The sequence below is a fragment of the Mustela nigripes genome, chromosome 5 (genome assembly GCF_022355385.1).
Source record: "Mustela nigripes isolate SB6536 chromosome 5, MUSNIG.SB6536, whole genome shotgun sequence".
Classification (NCBI taxonomy): domain Eukaryota; kingdom Metazoa; phylum Chordata; class Mammalia; order Carnivora; family Mustelidae; genus Mustela; species Mustela nigripes.
Genome location: NC_081561.1, coordinates 67,602,595 through 67,622,496, shown reverse-complemented (window position 1 = coordinate 67,622,496; position 19,902 = coordinate 67,602,595).

Sequence of the window (19,902 nt, the reverse complement as noted above, 5' to 3'; positions counted from 1 at the left end):
TAAAAACAAAAAAATACACTTTACTAGTATTTAACACACAAATAGCACCTATACACTTGCTCAGGCTATGTGTTATGTTAGGTATGCAAGGTATCCCAAGGGAAAGACCAGAGTTCTGTCAACGGAGAGGCTGAGAGTAGAGCTACTCTCACTCAATTATTCACTTGTAGGTCATTTTGCTATAGTTGCATTAAGTGGATGTGGGGACTGCATACTGAATCGTCACTAAATAAAATGGACAAGGACGTAAAATGTCCTTGCCCCCTCCATTTAAAAAAACAACAACAAAGAAAGGGGGAAGATGATACTGACAAGGCAAGTACAAGTGCAAAGTGGCAGAGTTGATGATTATTAGTTCTGACAAATGTTGACCATCAAAAAGCCAGATATTTCAATGACATACATTGAATTTAGAAAAGATCTTGGAGGTTGCTGCCTGTGTTCTCCTCAAGGATTTTGATGGATTCCTTTCGCACATTGAGGTCCTTCATCCATTTTGAGTCTATTTTTGTGTGTGGTGTAAGGAAATGGTCCAATTTCATTTTTCTGCATGTAGATGTGGTATATATACACAATGGAATACTATGCAGCCATCAAAAGAAATGAAATCTTGCCATTTGCGACAACATGGATGGAACTAGAGCGTATCATGCTTAGCTAAATAAGTCAAGCAGAGAAAGACAACTATCATATGATCTCCTTGATATGAGGAAGTGGTGATGCAACATGGGGGCTTAAGTGGGTAGGAGAAAAATCAATGAAACAAGATGGGATTGGGAGGGAGACAAACCATAAGTGACTCTTAATCTCACAAAACAAACTGAGGGTTGCTGGGGGGAGGGGGTTGGGGAGAAGGGGGTGGGATTATGGACATTGGGGAGTGCTGTGAAGTGTGTAAACCTGGTGATTCACAGACCTGTACCCCTGGGGATAAAAATATATGTTTATAAAAAATTAAAAATTGAAAAGAAAAGATCTTGGAATTGTTGTATCACAAAGTATTAAATGAAAGTTTTTCAAAAGTAATGAAATATATTCAATCAGCTAGTTCTCATTGGGAAAGCAAAAGTCTTTTTCAACTGTTAAATAAAAGACAAACTCAAAATGAAATGCACGATATTTAAATTTTAGATATTGTGCATTTCATTTTGAGTTTGTCTTTTTAAGTCCAATTTGAGGTAAAATTTACATAAAATTCACTCCATTCCTTGTAGTTTGATTAATTTAAATATGCGTATATAGCCATTAATAACCCTAACATCCACGTCATCTTGGTGTTGGCATCTATGAGTTGTCTTTTTTCTCATTCTTTGAGATAGATTTCTGGGGTTTGGTATAACAAATTTTAATTTATAACCTTGACTTTTTTATGTTGTGTTATGAGACTTTGGATCTTCTGTGTTAGCTGGCTTTCTCTCATACTGTTTCGCCAGGAAAACAGGGCTCACCACTTTGTTACTCTCAGGTGGAGGTAGAATTTCAAGTTCTCACTTGGCCTCAGAGAGGAAGTCTCCTCCTGTTGCTGGGTGGGAGTTCTGCCTCTCTGTTTGGTCTCGATTGATCCCATGATGGGGGTGGCCTTATCACTAGGTGACAGTGAAGTCCTGACTCACCACCACGCCTTCTCTGACAATACCCTAGCAGAAAGAGGGAAAAATACCTCAGTGATGCTTGCTGAGGATAGAAGTCCAGGTTCTCCATGTGGTTTACGGGTAGGGGCCTCAATACTACTTGGGAGAGATGACTGTCTTGTCTCCCCTCCTGGCCTTCTCTGATGCCACCCTCGTAGAGTGTTAGAGGGAACACTTCATTATAGTCTGGTGAAGGTGAAAGTGCAGGCTCTTTTCCCCACCTTTGTTAGCATGGGTGGAGATGGGACCAAGATTTTTTTCTGGGTGTTTGGCTAGAAGGGAACATCTATTGTCTAAAATCTTTTTGTCTTTTTAGGCTTCCCCTTTCCTGGCCCTTTGGCTAAAGAGCAAGCTTTTGTCAGTACAAAATGTTTTGGAGCATCACCTATGTTTATGTATCAGTAGGTATACTCCTGCATATTGTTGAGTAATACTCCATTGTTTGAATGTAGTACAATTTGTTTATCCATTCAGCGGTTGGTGGACAGTTAGGTTGTTTGAAGTTTGGGGTAATTATGAATAAAGCTGTCGTAGTCACATACAAGTCTTTGTGTGGATATTATGTTTTTCATTTCTCTTGGTTAATATCTAGGAATAGTATTTCTGGATTGAATGTTTAGCTTTTTAGGAACTTACCAAACTATTGTCCAAAGTAGTTGTACCATTTTGCATTTCCATCAGTAACCTATGAGATCTTTTCTTGTTCTGTATCAATATTGGGTATTATCATTTTATCATCTGGTATTATTTGTCTTTCTATTTTTAGCCATTTTACTAGGTCCGCAGTGATTTCTAATTGTATTTTAATTGCATTTTACTAGTAACTAGTACTAGCTGAACATAGTTTCATGTCCTTATTTGTCATCTGTATCTCTTTTTTTTTTAAACTTCTTTTTTTTTTTTTTAAAGATTTTATCCACTTGACTGAGAGATCACAAGTAGGCAGAGAGGCAGGAGTGGGGGGAAGCAGGCTCCCTGCTGAGCAGAGAGCCCGATGCGGGGCTCGATCCCAGGACCCCGGGATCACGACCCGAGCCGAAGGCAGAGGCTTTAACCCACTGAGCCACCCAGGCACCCCGTATCTCTTCTTTTGAAGTGTTTTTCTGTTCATTTTTTAAATGGACTGTTTATTATTTTATTAATAGATTGTATGTTATTTGAAAGTTCTTTATATGTTCAGGATGCAAACTCTTTACTTGATATACATTTTGCAAATAGTTCCTCTTAGTCTACTATTTTGTTTTGGTTTTCTATTTGTATTCATATTATATAGGACATCGATTAATAACTTATGGATATATGATGATATACTCTGTTCACCCTGCCTAAAGAGTTCCTGTCTCCTCTTTACTCATACCCCAGCCTATTCTGTCTTCTTGACTTCTTTCCCCTCCAGTGCTTACAGTTTGTTCCAACCAACCTTTCTCACCACTTGCCACTTGAGGAGTTTTATTTCCTTCTGTGGTAGGGGATTAGGTACCCCAAAAGTAATGAAGGGCCTATGCAGATTGAGGTAGTACTAACCTTCTTATATCCAATTGAAATAACCAAGTGGTCTGAATGGAGAGTGCGGATCTTACTCTAGGTCTTTAATTATTCCCAAACTAAATTCCTCCTGTTTCCCAGGACCTGACCCTTCTCCTTTCATGTCAGTAAGCAGTCACTACAGCTAGAAACCTGGGAGTTTTCCTAAGGGTCCTTTCCTTGCCAACAATTAGTCATTATATCTGGATAGCCATGCCTCCTAAATGTTTTTGGATTTTTTCCTTTCTCCTCCAGCCCTTCTCCTACATTTTCTTACCACTGCCTTGTGAAAGTTTGCATTTATCTATTCCCCGATCCAATGATCCTCAAATGAAGGCTTTGTTAAATACAGATTCTTGGGTCCCACCCCCAGAGTTTCTGATACTGTAGGTCTGGAGTGAGGCCAGTATATTTCACATTTCTATCAAATTTTCAGGTGACGCTGAGGTTGCTTGTTCAAGGAGTGACACACTCCTCAGAATAGTTAACCAATTACTTAATCATTAAAATCTAAGTTCCCTACCAATATCTAGCTTATTCTACATTTACAGAGAATGAAAGTGGGGTAGGCACTCTGCTGGGTGATATTTGGAATCCAGAGATGAAAAGAAACTCTCATTACCTCAAAGTGTGCAGTCAGTGGTTACTCCATGGGGTTGTAGGCACCAGAAGGACCAGCTTTTGTGGCATGTACTTGTACATTCACATGGACCTGGTGCTTGGTTTAATGCTTTGCAGTTGCCATCTTGAAATTCTTAATTTTTGAACCAGAGTTCCTGCCTTCTCATTTTGCACTGGGACCCACAATTAGATACCAGTCCTTGGTGTCAGGAAGACCAGCCCGAGGCAAATTTCCTTTTTCAGTTTCTATTGCCCTCACACTAACCCTTCTCAGAGCTGTCATCTTATGGTCTTATCTAACCTTTCCCTGACAATTGAGCCAAATCAAACTTTGCTGACTTGGATTCATAAAAACACTGTTCTTCACTAGGCAAAGATGGTGGTATAAGTTCTAGTGGGTGGCTCTGGCCAGGAATGAAGAAATTTTGTCTTCAGCCCTGAAAGGATACCTGGGGATATCACCTGATAGTGTGTTTTCTAAAGAAATTCTCAACTTTGCTGAAAGTCAGGAATCCTTATGATACATACATTTTCCTGTTGAAAGCTAGACAGCATGACTTCCACCACCCAGCAGTGGAATCATAAAAGGCACACATACATAGAACTGGGAGGAATGGTAAAAGTTAGGAGTTTATCCTACTGTTTATGCCTGGATTCTAAGTGGGAGTGGTGAGGTAAAAGGCCTTCCGTCAGAGAACCCCATGCCAGGTATCATCTTTCTCATTTGAATCATCTATAATTTGCTTCATAAATTCATAAAGTCATAAAACTTGAGAATGTCATTGAAACTAGTGATGTGCTTCTTGCAAAAATTTATCTTTAGGCCTTTATGAGAACAGTACAACAATACCTGCTAAAACCTAGAGATGACGCTGATGTGAGATTGTCCACTCAGAGTTAGATCCTCAGGTTTCCTGGGCTGACCTTTAGAAGATTTGTTTTATAAAATAAGTAGTGGAATAATGTTATTTCTGTGTGTGTGTGTGTGTGTGTGTGTGTGTGTGTGTGTGTGAAAGAGAGAGAGAGAGAGACAGGGACAGAACAGACAGAGGGGAGGGGAATGTATATATTTATGTGAATATTAAAGCCTAATTGTGTGATTTAATATTTGAAAACTTTGCATTCCTCCTATGGCTTGAGGGAATAAAAAGAGCCTATTATCATTTTCGGGCCAGATGTTTTACTTAACTGAGCTGGTCTGATCCCTGCACCTGTCTGGGACCAGCAGTTGCAGGATTAGTGTAAGAGGTTGAATTTAAAAATCTAGACAACTGTTAGTGAACAAGCGAACGGTGTGAAAATGAACAGGCTTTCAGCATAAAGGATTTACTGTTTATGACATAAGGCAGTGCATCACTGGCAGGAGAACATGAGCATGCTGTTGCCTCTCTGCCCATGCACCCTCATATACATTACCGAGTGACATTTACAGGGACCGTGAGTGAGTGCAGAGAACAGAAGTAGGGGATTGTGATTAGAGTTGGAGGAAACAGAGACATATTATACCATCCATCTGTGGGACAGCCGTAGAGCTACACGGAATTACATATTATTTCTGGTGGATTATGACGATTATAAGAGGAAGAAAACAGGGCCCACCCCCATAACAATTTTTTTTAACCATGTAACCTCAAGGAAGCAACGGCTTATTACCGAAAAGGAATTCCATTCTAAAAGATGATTTACTTTTTCCATAATATAGAAGTAAATACAGTAGTCTTTACAAAAGCAAAATAAAAATAAACATTTTCACAGGGATAAGACTAAGTATGACTGGGAAATTCTGACTGATCTCAACAACAAAGACGACTTTTTCTTCCACTTTTTTTTTTTTAAGATTTTATTTATTTATTTGACAGACAGAGATCACAAGCAGGCAGAGAGGCAGGCAGAGGGGTGGGGGGGAAGCAGGCTCCCTGTGGAGCAGAGAGCCCTACATGGGGCCCGATCCCAGGACCCCAGGATCACAACCTGAGCTGAAGGCAGAGGTTTTAACCCACTGAGCCACCCAGGTGCCCCTTTCTTCCACTTTAAGGCAACACACACACACACACACACACACACACTCATTCACACTTGAATGTATATCGGCTTCATGTATTTGGCTAAAATATAAAATATAGCACTATCACTTACAATAACTGAATTTCAGTGTGCTTCCTGTTTTTTCAGCTTTCTGTCATAGTTTACCTAACATACACATACATAGCTTAAAATAATATTGAAATGGCTAATGTTAAGAAAGAATTAATGTGGACTCACATACTCATTAACTTCAGAAGAACTGCACTAAATTTGGAGTTTGTGCCTGATTCCATGTTACCATATATGTGTGACCCTGGGCAAGGCACTTAGCCTCCTTGAGCCTGAGGTCCTCACTCCTAAGACTTTTATAAGGATTAAGGAAGCTAATGTATTTGAAAAGTACTTTGTAATTCGTAAAATGGTTTGCACATGTTAACTCTTACTTTCAATTAAGTCTCTGGAACAAAATCTGAAGCTAATCTGTATAAGATTAGCTCAAGATTATCTCTGGTGATTAAACAGAATTCACTTACATTAAGCACAACTAATTCATACTTCAAACACATACTATATACATAAAATCTCTCAAACAGGTTAAAAAAGTTTTCCTTTATGAGCTCTAGTCACATGAGTGCCCTCTCATTCATTCAACCAGTATTACCACTGGGCACCTGTTGTGTGGCAGCCCCAGGAATAGAATGATGAACCAGACACAGTTCTTTCCCTCAAGGAACTTTAGACTGCCTCAGAAAGGCAGATATCAAGTAGGCAATTATATAAACAAATACATGATGATATCATAGCAATGTGCCACAGAAGGGGAAGTATATGTGTCCTGAAAGCTTGTAACAGGTGTACCTGTCCCAGTGGAGATGTCACCAAGGCTTCCCTAAAGAAGTCATGTACAGATATAATCTTTCCTAGAACAGAGGCCATCCATGCTTATCTTTGGTCTTGGACTGTGGCTTATATTTTTGAACTGTGGTTTATATTGTTCTTTTAGACACTTGTACACTAGAAAATGTAGGGTTTGAGTTTTTTGGTAATAGGCTGTACTTATCCCAGACTTCTTATGGTTGCAGACTTCACCTGGTTGCTTCTTTTGGATCTCAGTGTTGACTTAAGCAAAAGGGGAAATGAACTGAATAGCCCTGGGACCATTCAGTTGTATGGCTTGATATTGGGGCAGATGGTATTATCAGGATTAGGACTCTCTCCATCTCTTAGTCTTTATTTCTGGTGATAGCTGTATTATCTATTAGGCTTTCTCTTTGAATGAACTTCGCTTTTCCAATAGTTCCAAAGAAACTCCAATGGAGTGTTTTAGCCAGACTTGGGTCATGTGCCAACTTTTGGATGTAAATGGTGGGCTCAACTCCATACCAATCACAATGCAAGTGGAAGAGCAGATCTTTTATGATAACCATAAAAAGAAGAAATGGATGGTGGGCAAACAGAAACACACTTGTTTACTACATACTGGACTGTTCTCCTTGGACTACTATCATGATGCTCAAACATAGTATTTATAATATTTCTGTATTAGTTTTCTCTTGCTATGTCATAAGTTGCCACAAATGTAGCACTTTCAAACAACTCCATTTATTTGCTCAAGTGTCTGTATGTCAGAAGCATGACTGGGTTCTTAGCTCTGGGTATCGTATGATGAAATAAAGGTAATGGATGGGCTGAGTTCTTATCTAGAGGCTTTAAGGAAGAACCTGTGTCCAAATTCAGTCACTGAATTGGCTGAATTCAGTTCTTTGTGGTTGTAACTCTGGACCTCATTTGCTTGCTGCTTTTAGCTCCTAGACTCTGCCCTAATTCCTTGACACACCATATGGCTCTCTCCAGAAAAAATAAATAAATAAATAAAATATAATAGATATATAAAAATATATAATATTTTATATATATAAAATACATACCTAATAAATAAATAAATAAAAGAATATATAATATATATATTATATATTTTTATATATATTTTATATAAAAATATATTTTATATATATTCTATTATTTATTTATTTATTTATATTTTATGTATGCATGCATGTATCTATTCATTTACTTATTATAAGGAATTGGCTTAAATAACTATGGGAGCTGGCTACCAAGTCTGCATTTCATAGTACTGGCAGCAGATGGGAAGGGAAGATCACAGGCAGAATGGAATGCCATGGGCGCACAGGTCAAAGCTGTTGTCCGTAGGCATTAGTCCAAAGTGAGTATCGAGAGAAAGGAGAAACCCAGCTCTTGTAGACCTAGTTGCTATTTGGAATCTGGCTTAGGAAATACCTAAGCCTTCTTTTATAGGGATTCTACTGATAAAGTCAGGCCAACCCAGAATATCTCCTTATTTTAAGGACAACCAATTAGGCACTTAATTACATCTGTAAAATCCCTTCAGAAGAGCACTAGAGTTAGTATGTAATTGGATAAGAGAGACCTTGAATCTTATAATTTTTGCTTACCATGCCTATACCATGAGTTTCAAGTCTATAGCATTATATTTAATGTTTCCAAAAACATTAGTTGAGAGATTTCATAACCCAGGACTATCATATTTGTGGCAGAAATAGGACAGGTTTTGCTTCACTTTAGTTAAAAATAGAGAGAGAGATAACATTTATAAACCAGGAGGATAACGTAAATAATGAAAGTCTCATTTGAAAATGTGAAGACTAGTGTTCATGATGGTCAATTTGAAGGTTACAGAGATAAAACATAAGGAGAAGTCAGTAATAACCTTTGGATTAGCTTATAAAGCACTATGATAAATGCAAAAAATAAAAGTATAACTGATGATGACATTTTTCAGTAGACAGAAGTACACCCTATTTCATAGCATGAACAAATGATGCTAAGAAGGTACTTAAGAATTTTGGGAATATCTGATTAAAGAATGAACATGATTATTTTACCCATGAATTGTGAAAATTGGAGGGAGGAAACTGAGGTTAAGGTGTATATCCTTCTACAGTGAGAGCCACTTGATGTGGTGGATGTGTTATTCCTGTTCGTCTTACTTGTTTGCCTTTTAAACAAACTTCCCTAGGGTACCTGGGTGGCTCAGTTGGCTAAGTGTGGGTCAGGTCATGATCTCAGCGATGTTAGATTGAGCCCTACATTGGGCTCTGCACTGTGCATGGACCCTGCTTAAGATTCTATCTCTCCCTCTCCCTCTGACCTTCACCTCCTGCTCACGTGCTCTCTCTCTCTCTCTAAAATAAATAAATAAGTTAATTGAATTAAATTAAAAATTTTTACATGAACTTCCCTGAGTCACAGCCTTTGGAAAGGCAGCCCTCTTCACTATATGACCCTGTTTCTTGGTCAAGGCTGGTTGGAGCACAAATGCAAGTCTGGGCCAGGGAGGTATTGGATATCCTCCAGTATTGGATAGCCTCCGAGGTGGATTATCTTGCAGGCAATGACTAGGCCTCCAACGAAATGGAGGGAACCACATTTCTTATGGAAATTTATTATTGGAAATTTTTTTAAATTGAAGTAGTCATTGGGGAAAATATCAGAATATTGTGGACTTTCTCACACTTCTCTATTTAGAATAATTTTCATGATATATGCAGAACATAATAATCTTTTTAGTATTTAAAGCCTCTGTCTTAATCTGACCACAACTAACCAATGGCAATCATATTCTCTCCCTTGACAATCTCTAAGAACTCAGAGAAAGTGTAGTAAAAAGATGTGAAATCCTGGATTATAAAATGGCATCGAGTTGAGGCCAGAATTTACCTCACAACAAGGTAATACAGCACATAAGCTTATGGAGGAGGGAGAAGAAATATCCTTGAGGGGTCTGCAAAGGAGGAGGGAAGAGACCACAGATATGCTGGAGAGAACCACAGAGTCATGTGAAGTCATGTGAAGTCACATGAAGAGAGGAATGCAGACAGGAGCTTAATGAAAATGTTGATTCTTCTCTAAACTCAGATTGCAATGCTGCAATTAGGTTCCATGAGATTCTTTTGTATTTTTCTAGTAGACATTTTTTTTTATATGGACTTCTTCCCATAGATTTTTGTTTCATAAAACCAAACACTTCCAGACTATGACATCAAATAACCCCTTCCCGTATAAATGGGAAATGATCATGCTTTGATTCCCACTTCAAAGACTTATTCATTATTAAGCACAGAAGGTGTCATTCTAGATCACAAGGAAAATACTAAATGCATAAATATGTTCTTAGCCTCAAGGAACTTACAGTTTACAAACATCCATAATAAGCAATTGTAGTAAGGATGGTTTGTACAAAGATCTAACAGAATCCCAGAGGAGTCACTTCTCACTGGTGTGGTTGGGGAAACTTCAAGGAGGAGATTCCTTCTGGGCTGAGCCTTGAAGAATGGATCCTTTCAGGGAAGGGCCTTTTTAGAAGTGGTCCCATGGTTCCAAGAACCCACTGCCAATCAGCAGGGAGTAAACCAAACCACACGGGAGAGATATGCAACTGCAAGCAGAGCAGAGACTTCATGGCATTCTAAGCCTCGACCTGTCTGACTCTCTCCAAATCTGCTGCTCCATTGTGCCCTGCTCCTCAACATGCCAACCACCTATCCATCTCAGGCCCTCAGAGTGAATGGTCAGCTACATCAATTCTTCCGGCAATTAGCTTAGATATTGACCATAGCAATTAGATAGAATAAAGCAAGAAAATATATGGGGGGAGACTTGCAATTTTAGATAGGGTCACGAGGGTAGATGTGATCCTTCACCAAGGAAGGGTCACTGAGAAAGTCACACACACACACGCGCGCACACACACATACACACATCCCTTATTACCAAAATTCAGTTAATAATAAAAATATTGGTCCTCTAAAGAAATTACCACAAGTTGAGTGGCAAACAGCAGAAACTTATTTTGTCACAGCTCTGGAGGCTAGAAATTTAAAATCAAGGTGTTGGCAGGATTGGTTCTTTGAGGGCTATGAGGGAGAATCTATTCCTTGCCTCCACCCTCACTTCTAGTGGTTTGTGGGCAATGTGAGGTATTCCTTGGCTTGTAGAAGCATCACCTTGATCTCTGCCTTCATCTTCACATGTTGTTCTCCCTGTGTGTATGTCTGTTCCCAATTTTCCTTTTTTAAATTTTTAAATAGGACACCAGTCATAGTGGATTAAGTGTCCACCCTTCTCCAGTATGACCTCATCAAATTACATCTACAACAACACTATTTCCAAATAAGGTTGTATTCTGACGTACTGAAAGCTCCAACATACAAATTTGGGGACTTCCACCTATGAATATATGAACATTCCAATGCATAATACTACATGTGAAATTTTATATCGGGACTTTTACATTTGTTTTTAGGTTGTAAAAATTTGCCAATGTCATTAAATATTTCTTGAAAAAAAATGGCTCAAATGTTGGCATAACTTTTCACACTACGACGGTGTCATATTGACTTCATTGTTCACTCTCTATCATTTGACATGAGGTTGGTCTCAGTTTTTGTGTCTCAGAATTGCCCATAATTTCCCCCCATATTCTTCTCAGTACGTAGCATAATATCAAGGGTGGTTATCTATGAGTTGTGGACTTGAAGAGTACAATTTTAAGTTTTCTCCATGCTTCAGATCTTTACAATGATCACATAACATTCTGTAAAAAGAAAAAAAGTCTACCAAATGTATTTTTTAAAACAACTTTCATGTTGTTTCTATTTCCTTTAGAACCATTTATATCTTATTTCTTTTGAAAAGTAGATTTCTCATGTTTCATCATTTCATAATCTGGCATTAGAACATATCAATTTTAAGCTGTTATAATTATCAGGACTATTTAGGAGACCATGAGTGACTCTTTGTCAGGACCTGGAAACCAGGGGATATAAATTGCACTGTGTTATCACCTTTGGCATTTCATTTTCTTTTGCTGTTATTCTCTTGTTTATTTGCTTCCAACTATGGGTTGAGAATTTAAAGAAGACAAAGCCTAAGCGAATTTTGAAAATTTTACTCATTCAAAAATTATATATATCTATATATCTATATATAGATATCTATATATATCTTTCTATCTATCTATTTTAGTCATTTTTTTAAATGAATGAATTCTGTGTTTTGAAAAGGAATGCAATCCCTTTCAACAGAGTCTCTCCTTTGAGTCACTTGTACCCAATTTTGATGTCAGGAGGAAATCTTGGCAGACAAAACACAGAATTACCTGGTTAACCTTGTCACATAAGTCAGCCCTGCTTTACCCAGAAATCCTCAAGGAGAGCCTTTGTTTTTGTTACCATGGCCTAATTCAAGCCAACAAGAAGATTGACTTTAAGAAGCAGCAGAGAAAGGATTAAGTTGCCAGGTTTGATAACATATTCCTAAGATGCCTGCGCTTCAGTACAAAACAAAGGAACTGCATCATGTCTTAGGATCATTCTATTCCTCAGTGACTGATGTTCTATGTACAGTATTTATTTTTTAATAATAAGTCTTAAAATGTACTTTCTTTGTTCTTGACCTTAATTTTATTAATAGTGTTTTAATTCATAAAACTTTAATCATAATTTTTTGTCATTAGTCATTTATTTGTGCAAGTGATTTACTCTTTTTCTTGCTATTTCTTTATTAGTAAAAATGGAAATAATAATACCAACCTCAGCGACCTGTACTGAGAAATCAAAGAGATAATCCATGTGCAGCTCCTGGTACTTAACAGTAGGTTTGCACTACCTGCTAGTAGCTATCTCTATAATGCCAGAACCATGTCCCTGCTGTTGTACTGACATAGACAAAGTGGCTGAATAAAAGGATAATTTATCCCATTAATAGAACATTAATACATCTGGAATCACATGCCTTTTAAAGATTTTTTCTACTACTACTAGCCTATTTTAAAATTTATAACTTTATAAAGTTCTTAACAAATTTATTTTCACATCTAAAATATTTGGGATTCTTGGCACCCTCCCTCGACGGTTTCATAGTGTCTGCGTGTCATGGTGGAAGGAACTCTGCCAGGGAAGAGAGTAAGTTCCAATCCTGGCTCTGACCACCGACAGCTGTGTGAGCTGGAAGTAATCACTTACCTCCCCTGGCCTCATTTTCTTCACTATTGAAATAAAGGGCTTCTCTTCAGCTTTACATTCTTTCTCTCTCTTTGGAAGCATTTTCTTTCTCTGTCTTAATATTTAAGACCACACTTTCATATGCATTTTCTTTCTCTGTTTTAATATTTAAAACCATACTTCCATATGCATGCACAGAAAACTTTGTGGCCCCTGAACTCAGAAGAGACTCACTCTCAGGGTCATGCAAATGCAGAGTTGGTCCTCACAGGGTCTTTGAGAATGGACACCACCTTAAACTTTGTGCCCTCTGCCCCTCCCTCATCTCATCCTGGTGCCAGCTTTTACTGCCTCCTCACTTGTCTACCATCTCATCCCTTAGAGGCAAGGGACTTACCTTATGTGGGAATAGGAGTGATTTTTCCTTCATTTCCAGAAAGTTCCCAATGTTTTTCAACATTTTTTGGGAATCTGGCTGTAGGAATAGAATGAGATAATGCCTGGAAACTATGGCTTTCAAAGTTCCTGATTTATTTTTTTGGGTCAGGGACTCTGATTTTGTTTTTTAAGTTTGCCATGTAGATATGTACTTGACTTTCTACTGCCACCTAACATATCCATGTTAGAGTCCTAGTAGGTTATTCTCATCAACACAGCACTGCAAATTTTGGAGACAAAATATTTAGGAGAGCTAACAGTAACAGAGCACCTTTTGTGTACTGGAAATAGGGCTAAGCACTTTCCTTGGATTTTATTTAATACTTACAGGAACCCTCTGAAGTGGGGAGCTAGTTATCCCACTTTACAAATAGGAAGGTAAGTTTTAAAGAAATAAGGTAACTTTCTCAGAACAGGAAAACAATACTTGCTTAAGTTGGGATTTGAACCTAGGTCATATGAGCCCAGTTCTTGAGTTATTGAACAAGAGGCTTTATTGATTAATCTGCAAGTTTATCTAGCCCATTAATTTTCATTTTTTTTAAATTTTTTATTTTTTTATCCCCAAGGGTACAGGTCTGTGAATCGCCAGGTTTACACACTTCACAGCACTCACCAAAGCACATACCCTCCCCAATGTCCATAACCCCACCCCCCTTCTCCCAACCCCCCTCCCCCCAGCAACCCTCAGTTTGTTTTGTGAGATTAAGAGTCACTTATAGTTTGTCTCCCTCCCAATCCCATCTTGTTTCATTGATTCTTCTCCTACCCACTTAAGTAATTTTCATTTTTAGGGTCTATTCCTTCAAATGAAAGCTTGGTATGTAAACCAGATTAAACTCAGACGGGCTTTATTTTGAAATTGGTGGGGGTGAGGGGTAAATGGGAGGTATAGTTTAGAGTCAGGTTTAATTATGTCTTCTTCTCCACCAAATCTTTTTTTTAAAAAAACTTTTTTAAGGATTTTATTTAGGGCACCTGGGTGACTCAGTTGGTTAAGTGACTGTCTCTGGCTCAGGTCATGATCCTGAAGTCCCGGGATGGAGTTCCACATCAGGCTCCCTGCTTAGCGAGGAGTCTCTTTCTCCCTCTGACTGGCCCCCTCTCGTGCTTTCTCTCTCTCTCTCTCAAATAAATAAATAAATAATCTTAAAAAATATTTTATTTATTTATTGGACAGAGAGAGAGACACAGCAAGAGTAGGAACACTAGCAGGGGGAGTAGGAGAGGAAGAAGCAGGCTTCCCACTGAGCAGGCTCAATCCTAGGACCCTGGGATCACAACCTGAGCCAAAGGCAGAAGCTTAACGACTGAGCCACCCAGGCACCCCTCCACCCATTTTTCTTTGTTATGAGGTAAATTATGTCCTTCCCTCCCTTCCCCCAACCCACTGGAAAAGGTATCTTGAAGACTTAACCCTCAGTATCTCAGAATGTGACTGAATCTGAAATAGGTTAATGACAAATGTAATTAGAATAGGGTCATATTGGAGGACTCTTAATCCAATATGACCAGTAGGGAGAATGAATTGGTATCATAGGGAGCTCATTGGTCCTCTACTATGGACAACAGGGCAGATGGTAGGTGGTTCTGGGCTCACTAGTAATAATGGAGATGATAGGATCCCCAAACAGTAGAGACCAGGAGGCAGTATTTAACTGTCAAAATGACGGCATGTATAATAAGCAGCAAAGTCAGAGTGGCAATTAGAAGGATCTGAACCAGAAAGAGCTACGGAAATGGTTGATAGAATATGGCATCCTGGGAAGAAAGATAGATGGGCATCTAACAGAGGTATTGTTCAATCTATGTAACCAAAAGTAGTCAAGGATGGATGATTAGGAGGCTGAGGGCAGCAACTCCAGTAAAAGACTAACAAGCTGTTGCTCTGAACCTGAGCCAGTTTTCAGATCCAGAATACACTGATTAAAAGAGGCCAGATCCCAAGGAGGAAAGATCCTGCAACATCATAATTATATACAGTAATGAATCTCCCAGTCCTCCCCAGAAGGACTTAGGGTCATTCACTTAGAACCCATATCTTGGGAAGAAGAATATGCAAATATTTCAGGGACTGTTGGGCTCAGAGTTCAAGCTGACATTGACATTTAGGTTACTGAAGTGTTTTTATGACTCTCTAAATTAGAGTGGGAGCATATATGTGTCCTCATTCATAGTGGTTATTTTTCCCAATGTCCGAATGCATAATTAAAATGGACATAGTTGGCATAGAGGCTTAGCCTCTACATTGGTTCCTTACCCTGTAGTGTTTGTTACCTTTTTCCACTTTGAAGTTACTCTTTTCCCCCTCTTTCCATACAGTGCTCTTTGGAAGGAAGTCGCTATATGGAACCCACACTTAAGGAGTAGGGGGGTATGTACCCTTTCCTTGAGAGAAGAACATCTACTTAAGTTACTTGGAATTCTTTTGCATGGGAGATTTGTTTCTTCTTTCCCAATTATTAATTTATTCAATCACTTATAGGAGTGTGAGCTCATGAACAGCTTAATATACAGATAGATACAGAGGATTACATATAGAAATATTAATAGATATGTGTGAGGGGAATACTATTTGTTCTTTTATTGTTGAGTGTTAAGAATTCTTCATATATTTTGGACACAAGTCCTATATCAGAGCTATATTTTACACATATTTTGTCTCAGTCTGTGGCTTGTCTTTTAATTCTATTAACAGTGTTTTTTATTTTTATAGAAGTTTTAATTTTAATAAAATCTAATTTAACAATTTTTTTCTTTTATGGATCATGCTTTTTGTACTGCATCTAAAAACTCTTCATCAAGACAAAGGTCACATGGATTTTCTCCTATGTTTTCATCCAGAAGTTTATAGTATTGTGTTTTATATTTTTGCCTATAATCCACTTCAAGTTAATTTTTGTGGAAGTGTAAGATCTCTGTTTAGATTTATTTTTTAGCATATGGTTGTCCAATTATTACAGTACAATGTGTTGATAAGACTGTTCTTTTTTTATTCTTTGATTTATCTTTGTTCTTTTCTCAAAAATGATATTTATATGGGTCTATTTCTAGATAGTATTCTATTATTTATATGTCTATTTTTTTTTTTACCAGTACCACACCATATTGGTTACTGTAGCTTTATAGTGAATCTTGACATTGGTAGTGTTCTTCAACTTGCTCTTCTTCAGTTGTGTGTTGGCAATTTTGTCTTCCTTTTGCCTTTTTACATAAACTTTACAATTAGTTTGTCAATATCCCCAAAAGACCTCACTAAGATTTTGATAGGTATTAAATTGAACTTATAGATTAAGTTGGGAAGAATTGACATCTTAATAATAATGAATATTGCATGAATACAGAATATCTCTCCATTTATTTAGATCTTTCATTTCTTTCAGCAGAGTTTTATATTTTTCCACATAAATATTATACATATTTTATTAGATTTAATTGTATTTCTTCATTTTTACTGATTTGTTTATTGCTATGAGCAGAACTGTGAAATGATATATATTTTTAATTATAATTTTTCATTGCTGATATATGGGGCAGCATTTGACATTTTTATATTGACCTTGTATCATGTGAACTTTCTATACTTGCTTATTAGTTCTAGGAATTTTTTTGGTTTTGTTTTTTGCTTTGTTTTAGTTCCAGCAGGTTTTTGTTCTTGTTGTTGTTGATACTTTGGGATTTTCTAAATGTGCAATCAGCTCATTTGCAAGCAAAAGAGTTTTACTTCTTCCTTCTTGATTTTTCTAATCTATTTCCCTAAGTAGGACTTCCAGTGTGATATGAATGGTGAAGGAGAACATCCTTCCCTTATTCCAGATTTTAGGGAAAGAGGCCAGTTTCTCACTATTGAGTATGCTATTAGCTACAGGGTTTTTTTTTGTTTTTTTGTTTTTTTAGCAGCTACAGGTTTTGTAGATGCTGTTTATTAACTTATGGAAGTTCCCCTTTTCTAGTTTGCTGAAAGTTTTTTGTAATGAATGGTGTTGGCTTTTGTCAAATGATTTTCTGTATCAACTCATAGGATCACATGATTTTTTTCTCTTTCTTCTTTGTGTCTTTCAAGGGATTTCATCTGAGTTATCACATTTGTTGCTGTAGAGTTTGTTATTGGTTGAATCGTGTTCCCCAAAAGGATATTTTGAAGTCCTTTCTGCCAGTACCTTGATTATATCTGTAATCAAGTTTAGTCTTTATAGATGTGATCAAGTTAAAATGAGGTCCTTAGGGTAGGTCCTAATCTACTATGACTATAAGCACTGAAAAAGCCACTTGAAGACAGACAGAAAAAGGATACAGTAAGCTGTATTAGTATCAGACAAAGTAGACTTCAGAACAAGGAATAATAATTAATCAGGGCCACTTCTCCAGAAGACATCAAAATCTTTACATGTATTCATTTAATAATAGAATATTAAATATGTGAAGCAAAAAGTGATAGAACTGCAAGAAGAAATGGACAAATGTCCTATTGTAGTTGGAGACTTCAGGGGTTTTCTATCAGTAATGAACAGATCAAGCTGGCAGAAGTCTGTAATGAAAGAGTTGACATGAACAACAACATTAACCAACTTTATCTAATGACATATGTAGGCTACTCCATCTACAACAAAAGAATATACATCTTCTCAAGCTCACATGGAATATCCACAAGACAGACCATCTTCTAGGTCACAAAACAAATCTTAATAAATTTAAAAGACCATATCAAAAAATTAATAAAAAGACCATATCATACAAATTATGTTCTCAGACCATAATAGAATTTAGATATCAATAACAGAAAGATAAGTAGGAACCCCCCAAATATTTGGAGTTTAAATAACACACTCCTGTTAAGCATAGGTAAAAGAAGATGTCTCAAGAAATTTAAAAATATTTTGGGGTAAATGAAAATATAACTTGTTAAAATGCATAGGATGCAGCACAAAATGGTTTTTATTTTGGCTATTTCCTCTGAGAACCTGGTGGAATTCCTGGAGGTAATGCCCATGAAAGTGGACTTGTTGGGTAATGTTACATGCACTTTTGATTTTGATAGACACTACCAATTACCTTCTATAGAAATTGCACCAGTTTACATTACCGTCAGAAATATACAAGAATTCTTTTTATTTTCCCCATATCCTTGCCAACGTGAGGTAAAAATGGCATCTTGTGGTTGTTATTTGCATTTCTCTTATAAATGAGATTGAGTATCCTTTCATATGTTAATGAGCCACCTTTCACTCCTGTCTTTAGCTCATTTTTCTATTGGTTTGTGTTTTTTCTTATCCATATGGAGGAACTGTTTAAATATGAAGAAAATTAGCTTGTTGTCGATGATATATTTTATATAGTCCTTAGTCTATTTTTTGTCTTTGGACACTATTTATTTCTTCCTCAAGCAGGAATTAAATTTTTTTCAATAGTTTATTGTATCAGTCTATTCTTCTGTGGCTGTGAAGACTTTTGTTATTTAGAAATGTTTTCTTCACTTTGGGATATAGCACTTTCATGATTGTTTCAAGTACCTTTGTATTTTCCTTTTTTGTTTTAATTTTTAATCCATCTCAAATATGTTAGTATATAGGATAAGAAATGAAGAAGGGATTCTACTTTATTTTCTCCATATGGTATTAGTTGTCTAAACACAGCTTTAATAATTCATTTTTTAAAAACTATTTGCAAAGCCATCTTTATCATATAATACATTCTCATTAGTATTTAGGTTTTTTAATAGATACATTCTTTCAAATTGGCAGCTCCATTTATCCATGTGCTAGTATGTCACTGTTTTGTCTACTCTTTTTTTTCTTACTGTTTCATTTACTCTTGCTTTATAATCTGTTTTAATATTTTCCAGTAATAAAACACAATTTTTTCTTCAGAAATTCCCTGCCTATTCTTGCAAGTTTGTTTTTCCATATAGGTTTTAAAATTTTCTCTTCTGGTTATTAAAAAAGCCTTTTAAATATTTTAATGGATTTATTTAATATTTATGAATTAATTTTGGAAAAATTGACATTTTTATATTGTATCTCTCTGTCAATGCATAACACATACTTTCACTTAGTCAAGTCTCCCTTTGTGTTCCTCAGTATAATTTTAAAGTTTCCTTAGTATATATCTTTATGTTTCTTTTAATTTTAGCATTGTTGTGATCAGTGTGTTATTAATGTCCAATAAACAACCCAAATTTAGTGACTCAAAACAATAACAACACTTAGTATTGCTCTCAAATATAAGGATTCACTGGATCAACTAGATAGTTTTTGCTCATGGTCTGTCATGTGGTTTCAGTCAGATGCTAATTAAAGCAGGAGTCATCTCCAGGTGCCTGGTCTAATGCATAGTCTGAGGAAATGGAGAATTCACAAGTCATTATCTACCCTGTTAATTAAGGTTTGGGTATGCGTTTCATGACCTATCTATCAGCTCTGTTAGATATGAGAGTTGAGTTAAATGCATAAGCTTCCTTTTGAGACTATGGATGCGACAGGTACCATGAAATATGTTTACTGTAGTATTAAGAATGATGTTTGTGCAGTAAAATGGTCTAGGAAAAAGGGAATAATAATGGAAATAGCTATGGAGTCTGCAGGAAAGTATATTTAAATATTCATGCAGCCTATATATAT